This window comes from Hippopotamus amphibius, chromosome 2 (genome assembly GCF_030028045.1).
Source record: "Hippopotamus amphibius kiboko isolate mHipAmp2 chromosome 2, mHipAmp2.hap2, whole genome shotgun sequence".
Taxonomy (NCBI): Eukaryota; Metazoa; Chordata; class Mammalia; order Artiodactyla; family Hippopotamidae; genus Hippopotamus; species Hippopotamus amphibius.
Window position 1 is genome coordinate 107,065,729 of NC_080187.1, and position 12,104 is coordinate 107,077,832.

The 12,104-nt window shown below is 45.9% G+C and overlaps 1 non-coding gene across 1 annotated transcript; it reads left to right on the top strand.

Moving 5' to 3' along the window:
• Positions 1 to 1,286: 1,286 nt before the first annotated feature.
• LOC130847328 (U6 spliceosomal RNA) lies at positions 1,287 to 1,389 on the top strand. Its single transcript, XR_009052096.1, has one exon. It is a non-coding gene; the product is annotated as a U6 spliceosomal RNA (small nuclear RNA).
• The last annotated feature ends 10,715 nt before the right edge of the window (positions 1,390 to 12,104 follow it).

A 12,104-nucleotide genomic window follows, 5' to 3' on the forward strand; every position in this document is an offset into this window, starting at 1 on the left:
TCGGGCTCTAGAGCACAGGCTCAGTAGTTGTGGCGCACAGGCTTAGTAGCTCCGCAGCATGCGGGATCTTCCCGGACCAAGGCTCGAACCCATGTCCCCTGCATTGGCAGGCAGATTCTTAACCACTGCGCCACCAGGGAAGTCCTATTAATTGTCTTTTATTCGTGAGTAATATTGTGTACGGAGGGCAAGGTGGGTAGATTTGAGGCAGTGTTCATGGGAAGGCCCCCAAACCCTGAGCAGAGGCACTGGGTAAATAACTTCCCGGCCTGGTTTCTGGTTCCCCTCGACACCACCAAAACTACGTTCAAAACGCCTATGTTCAGGGGGAAACTGCCTGGTTAGGAAGGAGGGAAAGCTAAGAAAGCAAGGGAAGAAGAGTCTCCAAGAGTCGAAGGATTTTATGAGATCTCTTTTACTGGGGTAACTGGAGTCTCCGAAGGTCTTCCCAGCCTTTCATCTGGATGGGCCGTACGAGATACAGCTCAAGGTTAACTGGTTCCCAGCCTGCTCTTATAATCCACCTTTGCCCCCTGGAAAGCCCCTCAAGCCTTTCTGAGGGTGCTGGGGCGGCTGTGTGTGCACACACAGCCCCTCTGCTCCCACTCCCTGCCCTCGCTGGCAGCATCGGGGCTGGGCCCTCGTGGAATCTGCACCATCTGCCAAGGAGGAAACCCTGGGGACTTTACAGCCTGGGGTCTTTGCTGCACCACAGTCAGTCGCATTGCTCCAGGTAACAGGCAGACAGATCCTTTAGCCTTGCTGGGTCACACTTTTTCAGTTGAGAATAAACACAGAGCTGCCGTGTCCCAGGGTGGAGCAGTCCTCTCTCCTCTGCCAGCTTGACAGGCATCCAGCACACAGGGCTGGAGAGACACAGCCACATTAGCAGGTGGCACTTACAGAGCACATGATCCATGCCACGCACTGCTTGAAGCTGGGTACTGGGATCAACTTAAAACACTTCTAAGAAGGACACAACTGCCAACACCCCCATTTGTAAAAGGAGATTGAGTGGCTTGTCCAAAATTGTCACCAGCTTTGCTACTAGGCAGTAGAGCTGGGAGACCTGACCTCAGGCCCTCCGGCCACAGAATCTGTGATCTGATCCTTCAAGCTGCCCTCAGCCTCCCATCCTTCCCTCAGGCTCCGTGGACACCACTCTCCTCCAGCCAAATCCCTGATGCAAATATATGTCTTGGGGTGTTGGCTGAAGCTGGGGCCCCCACCCCACCAACATCTTACTAAGTTTATTTTTCCCATTGCAATTTAAAAGCAGGTCTCCCATGCTCACTTCGGCAGCACTTATACTAGCGTTGAAACGATACAGAGATCGGCATGGCCCTGTGCAAGGATGACTTACACGTCCCTGAAGCGTGGCATATTTTTCTTCCAGTGTTTTCTTAGGTCAGTCTCCCAAGGCAATAGAGATAAAAACAAAATAAACAAATGGAACCTAATCAAACTTATAAGCTTTTGCACAGCAAAGGAAACCATACAACAAACAAACAAACAAAAACACGAAAAGACAACCTACAGAATGGGAGAAAGTATTTGCAAATGATGCGACCTACAAGGGCTTAATCTCCAAAATATACAAACAGCTCATACAACACAATGGCAAAAAAAACAAACAGCCCTATTCAAAAATGGGCCGAAGACCTTAACAGACATTTCTCCAAAGAAAACATATAGATGGCCAGTAAGCACATGAAAAGATGTTCAACATCACTAATTATTAGAGAAGTTCAAACCAAAACTACATTGTGGTACCACCTCAGACCAGTCAGAATGGTCATCATTAGAAAGTCTACAAATAACAAATGCCGGAGCGGGTGTGCAGAAGAGGGGGCCCTCCTACACTATTGGTGGGAATGTAAGTAAGTGCAGCCGCCATGGAAAACAGTATGGAGGTGCATCAGAAAACTAAAAGCAGAGCTACCTTATGATCCAGCAATCCCACCCCTGGGCATATACCTGGAGAAAACTGTAATTCAAAATTTACATCACCCCTATATTCATAGCAGCACTATTTACAATAGCCAGGACATGGAAGCAACCTAAATGTCCATCGACAGATAGATGAAGAAGATGTGTATAACAAAGGGAGATCAACTGGATGATGGATGATGCCTTAGAAGGCTGGGATGGTGGGGGGGGGGGAGTCGAGGGAGGGAGGGAATATGGGGATATGTGTATAAATACAGCTGACTGACTTTGGTGTACCTCAAAAACTGGTACGAGTGTAAAGCAATTATATTCCAATAAAAAAAAATGTGGTACATGTATACAATTGAATACTATTCAGCCATAAAAAAGGAGGAAATAATGCCATTTGTAGTAACATAGATGCAACTAGAGATGATCACACTAAGTGAAATGTCAGAACAAGAAAGACAAATACCATATGATATCACTTGTATGTGGAATCTAAAAAACTGATACAAATGAACTTATTTACAAAACAGAAGCAGACTCAGGCATAGAGAACAGACTTGTGGTTACCGGGAGGGAGAGGGAAGGACTAGGAATTTAGGGTAGGTAGATGCAAACTTATATTTAGGGTTTTTTTTTTTTTTTTAGTTTATTTATTTATTGGCTGCATTGGGTCTTCCTTGCTGCACACAGACCTTCTCTAGTTGTGGCAAGCAGGGGCTACTCTTTGTTGCGGTGCATGGCCTTATTGCGGTGGCTTCTCTTGTTGCGGAGCATGGGCTTATTGCGGTGGCTTCTCTTGTTGCGGAGCATGGGCTCTAGGTGCACAGGCCTCAGTAGTTGTGGTATGTGGGCTCAATAGTTGTGGCTCGCGGACTCTAGAGCACAGGCTCAGTAGTTGTGACGCACGGGCTTAGTTGCTCTGAGGTATGTGGGATCTTCCCGGACCAGGGCTCGAACCCGTGTCCCCTGTATAGGCAGGCAGATTCTTAACCACTGCACCAGCACGGAAGTCCCCAAATTTACATTTAGAATGGATAAACTACAAGGTCCTGCTGTAGAGCACAGGAAACAATATTCAATATCCTGTGATGAACCATAAGGAGAATACAAATACAAAGAATGTATATATAACTTAGTCACTTTGCTGTACAGCAGAAATTGGCACAACATTGTAAATCAACTATACTTCAATTAAAAAAGAGAGAGGGGGCTTCTCTTGTTGCGGAGCATGGGCAACAACTATTAGGTATAAAATAAGCCCCAAGGATATATTGTACAACATGGGGAAGGTAGCCAATATTTTATTTTATTTTATTTTATTTTTTTATAAATTTATTTATTTTATTGGCTGTGTTGGGTCTTCGTTGCTGCACACGGGCTTTCTCTAGTTGTGGCGAGCGGGGGCTACTCTTCCTTGTGGTGCGCAGGCTTCTCATTGCAGTGGCCTCTCTTGTTGCAGAGAACAGGCTCCAGGCACGTGGGCTTCAGTAGTTGCGGCACATGGGCTCAATAGTTGTGGCTCACGGGCTCTAGAGCGCAGGCTCAACAGTTGTGGCGCATGGGCTTAGTTGCTCCGCGGCATGTGGTATCTTCCTTGGGCAGGGATCAAACCCGTGTCCCCTGCATTCAGCCAATATTTTATAATAACTACAAATGGAGTATAACCTTTAAAAATTGTGAATCACTATATTGAAAACCTGTAGCTTTTATCATATTGTACATCAACTATACTCCGATTTAAAAAGAAAAGAAAAGGAAGCCGGAGAGATGAAAAAACAAACATCCTCAACTTAGTTTCTACCTTTGGCCACTGAACCAGTGGTTGCTATGATGCTACTGCCAAACCTGGTCTCTGTAATTATTACCCAAATCCCTAGGCATTAAAGGCAAACAACCTACCTAGTTCCTATCTCTGCCAGCCCTCAAAATGCACCTTTTCCTCCCCAAGCCAACCTCAACCTCACCTAAGTGAGAGTTCACAATTTCATGTGGAATAATTTGTGAGCGCTGGGTCTCAAATGGATCTCAGGTGCAGCTAATACACATAATAAAATCTCAAGGTCTTCCCAACTAGAGGTGTAACCTATAAACAAACTGCTTCTAATAGCAATTCATTCTGTGACAGACACTGCACGATGAAACCATCCCACAGAATAAAAGAGCTTCTGTTTGCACAGAATACCATGGCAACTGACAATTGCCTCCCAATAGAAACATTAGAAAAAAAGCAATCTAATAGAGATTTGGAAGAATCAGAACTTCCCTGAGAGCCTGGTCAGTTGGAATATTTGCTCCTGGCTTGAGCTGTGAGGCCCCAAGAAGCAAAAGCTGGGCAATGACTCGGAGAGGGAGCTCGCGGGAGATGGCAGGGAGCTGTCATTTGGGGGAGAGAGAAGTAAAAGCCCAGGATCGTGGAAACCACCACATCCTCTACAGCCATCAGGGCAGCTGGAGGGATGGCGGTGGTGGCCATGCAGCGGTGGGCAAGAGGCAGGTCATCCCTCTCATTCCCTGCCCTGCAAACACTTCTACCTCTCACTGCTATTCCACCCGCTAAGGCCACGCTGAGTCAGCTGTTGAAGCTGGTACCTTGCAGCAGGCTCCCTGGGGTGAAATCCCATGCAACCATTCAAACCCACTCTCTGGGCAGCCTCTTCCTCTTGCATTAGACAAAAACTCTTACAGTCACCCTGTAAGATATCAAAAATTCTTCCGGCAACGTTAAGTCATTAAAAATTTGTTTCAATTCAGTGACAACTATACCCAGTCTGGTGCAACAAGTTAAAGTTTCAATCTTCATTCAAAGTTAACACTTTCTCTCGCAGCTAAGCCTTGACATGGCCAAGTGGACCTGGGGCTTCTCTCTCCTTGGCCTCTTACTTCCACACCTGGGCACCCATTCACTCAGGTGCCTCTAGGTTCTTAGGAGCTGAATCCCACCCCAAATTCTCCAGACACGTGTATGGTGGAGGAAGACCACTACTGGTTTCTGACCACCTACACCATTGATTGACTCGACCAATTCATTAAAATATCCATTTGACTTTTTGGTTTAATAAAAATTTAGAGGATAACACTGTGCTAGATACTGCATAAGACACACTCCCTGCCATCCAGAAATTTTGCCTCTAGTTCTGATGAGAAAACATGTACACAAATAACTAAGACCACAAGGCTGTGTATACTATGGCCCTATTGGTCATGAGCACAGTAAATGCTATAAGAAATTAGCAAAGGAAACTATCCTTTCCAACACAGCTCATCGGAGAAGACTGTGTGAGGAAGTGGGATGTGAATTTGAAATGTGAAGGCTGTGTAATAATTATAGTCCTATATGATGTTTTACATGCATGTTATTACTTAATCCTTTCAACAACCTTGTGAAGAGAGTATATTATTATCTGCAGTTACGGCTGAGAAAATTAAAGCCTGGTGATATCAAGTAATTTGTCTAAGTTCTCATAGCTGGGAAGTGAAGGATCAGGGATTCAAACCAACATTGTCCATTTCTGAAGTCTAGAGAGAAGCTTCCAAAATGGGAGGTGGAGGTGGAATAACAGATGAGGGAACAAAGTAAGGAGGGAGAAAGATGGTCCCGGTGTGGCTAATCTGATGCTTGACTGAAGAAGTCATCTCAGCAGGGGCGTGGAAGATGCCCTCGGGGTTAGTCAGGGCAGCGGACTCCATCACCTCCACTCTTAGAAGAGCAGCCTTTAAGAACTCTAACAGAAGAGCGTGTCTGGAAGAGACGTGTCCCGTCTGCGAGCTCCCAGCTCCCCTGGTGCTAGCCACACGACAAGCTTTTCCTGAGCTCCAGCCTAGGTTTATTTCTTTATTTCCTGTGACAGCAGGATTTGATCTAACAGCTCTGTACAGGAGGGTCTCTACCTGCACAGTGCTGTGTTCAGGCATCCGGGCAGCTCAGGCTGGTTCGGCGCCTTTTCCTCAACCCGGATGAATGAAAATGCCAGTCAAAAGTGTCCAGTGCGGTAGGCTGCTTTGGTTTAATCTTCTGGGGTGTTTAGAGGGTGGGAGGTGGAGGGGGGAGACATAAGAGATGCAGGGGAGAGTAACAGTCAATAGACTCAGACTAGGGAATTAAAGAGTGGGATGACCTACAGGATGGATCTGTTGAAACTAAGAAAAATTAATTCATCTGCTTGAAGACAAGTGCGATTTTCTGTGAGTTCTTAAAGTGACGTAAACTGCCATTTAGCCACAAAATGGCCTTTGTAATTTTTTCAGAAAGTATGTATTACCTATTGTTGTGTTTGGTGATTTATGGAGTTAGTTTCTTGTGAAATGATGAGACTAGTGATTTTTCTTCCAAAATTAGCAGTTCACGTGCTGTTCCTTTGTCTCCTACGTGACCATCTCTTCCCCCTGCTGGAGCCCAAGTCTGGGTTCATGTGCTTTAATCCACAAACACAGTCACATTTGTCACCAAGGGTTTGCATTTGCTAGACTCCCTAGCTACTACTTTTCCCCCCAAATAAAAAAGAGACAAAGTGGTAAGTGCAACCCTTGACAGCTGCAGGAGAATGAGCTAGAACTTCAAAACCGGGGGGTGGGGGGAGTGGAGGTGGTACGGTGTTCCACTTACTGCAGGGTCTGGTGCTGTGTTGCAATCCCTATAAGGGTTCCTGTCATTGAGGTCGGGGAGGAAATTTCAAAAGCATCAGGCAATACAATAATGTATACTTTCCACGTGGTTTTCCCTGTTTCTCAGGATAGGTACGGTCTTGGGTTTTGGATGCTTTTTTGATACAGTAATGTTTGAAACCTCGCTTTTATTCTCCAAGAAGAGCAGCAAATGTGAATGAAATGCCTCTCTAGGAGATGCAGAGTGGTTTGCTGACAAGCTCTGTAGTAAAGAATTGTGCTCAATTTTGTTTCTCCTGCAAGTCCTGATAATTTTCTTCTTGTAATAGCTATTGTCTTATAATAGCTTCCTAGCATGTAGAACAGTTACACATGAAAACAAAGGCATGCAGCATTTGACCCATCAGACTGGATTATAATAAAAGTCTTTTCTCAGGACAGGAAGAAAAAATAATGGATAATGCCTAACAATAAGTGTATTTTTCATGCATTAGATACCTATAAATTAACTGCATATCCTGAATATAAATGGCTGCTAGGAATTGTAAGATCCCTAAGATAAAAATAAAATAAATAAACCAGAACTCATCAAGTCTCACTTTCAGGCTATTTCCCACAGAAACACACTCTAGGCTTCCAGGAAATTCTCTGGACTTTTTAAACGAACATTCTGAATATAGCCACGCTCCATGCCCTGGCTTCTTATTTCGCCTGTATAAACAGGTGTGACCCACTGAAAATTGCAGAGATGCACTTATGTGCCAGGAAAATATAACTGCAGACATTTTTTTTTTCTGGAAACTGGGATGGAGCCCTCCTGTGGCTAACTTAATCCAGCAACGTTTCCTTGATCTAAGCAGAAAAGCATGCAAAGAAGCAGCTTCACTGCAGCTGTAGCCATGACAAGGTGCTTTGAGTCTAAGAGGCCTGGGAATAAACAGCTCTATGATAAATACACATTTCCTTAGAAAGAGGAAATAAAGCCTGAGGACAGAAGGAACCGAGGTTACCTCCTTACTTTGTGGGCGGCCTCTGAAGCCATTCTCATCAATTTCATGGTGTGATATACCAAAGGGAAAGGCCTGCAATCCGGAGTTGCATCAACAGTGAGAGAATGTTTGTGCCTTAAAAAAAAAGAAAACCACCTATTTCCATGACTCAAATGTCCCAAATGTTAAACGAAAAAGAACTTTCCATTTAGCCAGAAATAATGTATCTGGCAGGTGCTATAGGTTGAATGATTGTGTCCTCTGCAAGTTCGTATGTTGAAAACCTAATGTGAGGGTGTGGGGAGTGGAGCCTTTGGGAGATGATGGCGTGGTGAGGGCAGGGCCCTTATGAGGGAATTAGTGCCCTTATGAAAACGACCCCACAGAGCTCCCTCACGCCTACTGCCAGTGCGGCTACCGTGAAAAGACAGCCGTCAGCGAGGAAGAGGGTCCTGTGCAGACACAGAATCTACCAGCGCCACGATCTTGGACTTACAGCCACCAGAACTACATGCATAAATGTCTGTTGTGTATAAGCCACCAGTGCATGGTCTTTGTTATAGCGGCCCTCATGGACCAGGGCAGACGCTGGTACCGAGAGTGGGATGCCGCTGTAACAAATCCATTAAAATGTGGAAGCTGCTTGGGAAGGGAGTAACAGGAGAGACTGGAAGAGCTTTGAGGTTCCCGTGAGAAGAAGCCCAGTTGCCATGAGCAGACCATGAAGGGCGATTTTGCTGAGAGACCAGAAAGGAAAGAAGAGAGCTCCAGAGAAGGCCTCAGTCTTCTTAGAGAATACCTAAGGTACCCTGAGCAGAGTTTTGGTGGGAACATGAACAACGAAGGCCATTCTGATTGAGATCACAGACGGAAATGACACACAGATGAGCAGGTGATGGAGGAGAGGCCAACCTTGTTACAAAGTAGCAACGAGCTTGGAGGAATTACTTCCTACCTGAGGGTTTTGGAGGATGTACAACTTCCAAGGGATGAAACTGGATATTTGGCTGAGAAAATTTCAAAGTAAGGGTCGAAGGAACTGCCTGATGCATCTTGACTGCTTTTAATAAAATGCAAGAAGAGAGATCTGACAAAGATGGAATTGTTAATCAATTATTAGTCAGAATCAGGGCTGCCTCTCCCATTACAGGCCCATAGAGCAAGGGCCTGGGGGCAACCGGTTTCAAAGAAGGGGCCCCACGCAGTGGGGCTCACCTGGGAGCTCTGCTCTCCGCGCTCCATCGCCCCCCAAGCTGGGCTCCGGGGTGGGCCCAGGTGAAGCGAAGCTGTGGGGGCGAGGCTGCCTCATCCTAGATTTCAATGGATGCCCCCAAGAGCCTCAGATCCAGGCAGAGAACTGCCAGGGGAGTGGGGCCCCCACTGAGAACACCCACTAAGGGCCGTGCCCAGCAGAACAGCAGAGGGAAACCAGTGGAGTCAGCGGTGCAGTGAGTTCCTGTCGGGAGAGCCGCATGCCTGGACCCCCACCCAGCAAACCCACAGGGGCAGGCCATCCAGAGCCCAGCAAAGGGGGGATCCGGAATCTCCGCCCTAGGGTATCCGGAAGGCAGAACCTCCACCCAGTGGGCCAGAGGACAGAACACCGAGTCAGAGGGTATTCCTGAACCTTGAGGTGTGACGAGCTTGCCCTGTTGGATTCTGGAGACTCTGGGGACTATGTCCTTCCTATCTCTCTTTGGGACTGGAGTATCTGTACTATGCCTGCCTCACCACTGTGTTTTGGAAGCATGGGTTCATGGCTGGAGAGAAAGTGGAGTCTCACCCACATCCGATTTCAATAATGTTTAGCGGAGACTTTGGACGTAGACTTTCGAGTTGATGATGTATGAGAAGGACATCAGTGGCGGGGGCAGAGGGCAAGGTAAAATTTGGTGTTGTCAGCCCAAACAAACCAAGACAGCGAGCCCCAGTTTATCCAAGACACAGCTCAAAACCAGAAAGTAATCGCAGGAAAAAAACACTGTTCTGAACTTGACCTTTCGAACGCCACTCCTTGTCAAGGACCAGAGAGGGCTTGCTGTCCTGCCGGCTGAGACGCACCAGAGGGTCTGCTCACACATCCCCCTCACAATGCAAAGACCATGTCCCACCTGCCTTTCCACATCTCCCTATCTTGGCTCTTCCTGCAGATGCTTTCTCTTCTCTCTGGAGTGGTCCACCTAAGGCCAGAGGTCCATCACTCTTGCCTGTGGACCTCTTCTCCAAAACTGTCCTTGGGTGCAGTGGCTGGCCACACTCCCTAAAAGTGTGTGAGCTGCACAACCTCGAAATCTCACCTCCTTCCTAAAGGAACTGCTTCTGATACGTCTGTGTGGGGTGGACTGCCACCGACTCTAGGTAGGATGGTACCCAATGCCTAGGTTATTTCGGGGTCATCTGAATGTGCTTAGGAAATCACAGAAACCAATTCTCAGTGTCTCACACATGAGTGACCCCCAACATTTGTTAAATGATTGCCTGGATGGATAGATGAATGGTTGAAAATGTGGTTGTGTTAGACATCAATTTCATTCCTAATTTTTAGGTAATGCATTATTCATGTTCATTGTGACATATATATATGGCTTCTACAGTTACAAAGAAAAGGAGCGCTTGGTGTCTTCTCTGTGTGATCATCTTTTACATGGATACCTATGTTGGGGAGGATAAAGCTGGATACTTTATAACAGGTGACTGCCATTTCCATTGGTTAATATAATAAACATTTATTTCTTGCTCATGAAGCAGTCCAATAAATTCAGCTGTGCTTAGCTGTCAGTGGCTTTCTACCCATGATGACTGAGGCATCCAAGTTCTTCTACCTTGTGGCTTTGCCATCCCCTGCGGCCACAGGGCTCTCTCCAGCCACCCAGCAGAGGAAGAGGAAGGGGAGAAGGCTCACATGCTTCTCAAGAAAACCTGACCTGGTGACAGGTGTCTCTCCTGCCTACAGTGTCTCTCCTGCCTACAGTCCATCAACAACCTTGCGTCACTGGACACACCGGGATGCAGAGTAGACTGGGAAGTAAAGTCCCTGGCTGGACTACTGCCTCCTTCCAGTACAAACTCATGCTAAGGAAAGGTGAGCACAAACTTTTGGCCGACAGCTACCACCTCTGCTATTTAACTTCAAAAGAAATATAAAACAATTAGCAAAGATTATTTTTAACGAGAATGCCTGATACTGTTTTGAAAAGAGCACTCTCGGGGCTTCCCTGGTGGCACAGGGGTTAAGAATCCGCCTGCCAGTACGGGAGACACGGGTTCGATCCCTAGGCCAGGAGGATCCTGCATGCTGCAGAGCAACTGGGCCTGGGCCTGTGCACCACAGCTACTGAGCCTGCGCTCTAGAGCCCACAGGCCGCAACTGCTGAGGCCTGAGTGCCTGGTGCCCGTGTTCCGCAACAAGAGAAGCCACCGCAATGAGAAACTCAGTGAAGAGTAGTCCTCACTCTCCGCAACTAGAGGAAGAAAGAAAGAGAGAGAGAGATAGAGGGAGAGAGAGGGCGGGAGGAAGGAAGGAAGGAGGGAGGGAGAGAACGAGAGAACGAAAGAACAAAAGAAAGAAAAGGGCACTCTCACATACGACTTCTAGGTGATAAAACGTTTTTTTGCTCCAATTTCAAACTGCTTTATTTAGAAAGCAATTTGGCAATAGGTGTTATGACTCCAAGTTTTTCACGTCTTGGGATCCAGCGATCCTTCTGAGAATCCACACTAAGATAATATTCCAAAATGTAAGATATTGAATGTAGAGTTACTCATAGCAACAAAAAGTTAGGAAAAATAGTGAAAACTTATGACTGTGAGAATAACTCATTATCTTATTAAACATTTGCCCAATGGCATATTTATGCAGCCATTGAAATATTTATGAAGTATTAAACAATGTTTTTTATGAAGCTTTATTTTTTTAGATCAAGTTGTAAAATTTTAAGAGCAGTATTATCTCAATTACTTAAAAAAGAAACAACTAGAAAAATACTGATGATACTAAATATTAGCTGAGGTTGCTTCTGGGTGGTGGGATATGATAATTTATTTTTCCATACTATTCAGACTTTCTAAAATTAATGTATATTGTAACTGTATACTCAGAAATTTAAAAATAAAATTGGAGGGTAAGGAGAATGACCTCACACAAGACAGATACTACCCAGCAGAATTTGGTTGCATCCTTTCAGTTAACTCCTCCCTGGGCTCTATCTCCTGTTTCCTTGGCTGTTTCCCCCATTCTTGGTCTTGGCCACTGCTTTTGATGACCGCTGTAACATCACTGGCTAACGGAGATTAGCCAGTCGCTATTTATTGAGCATCCACGATGTAGCACTTTGTGCCACTTGACCAGTTACACCCCTGTAACTGATCAAGTCCTCATCTCAACTGAGCTTGGTCCCCTAATCAATATTGCCCTTTGCTGCTGTGTCACTTGTCATTTCCTGGTAATAACACTACCTGCTCAGAATTTCAGGTATGATCAACTCTGTGATCTTCTGAGAATAAAATGATTAGCACAGTTCTTCAAAGGACGCTGGTCTGGAATAAGGCATCTGGAAGACTAGAGTGTGATAAAGA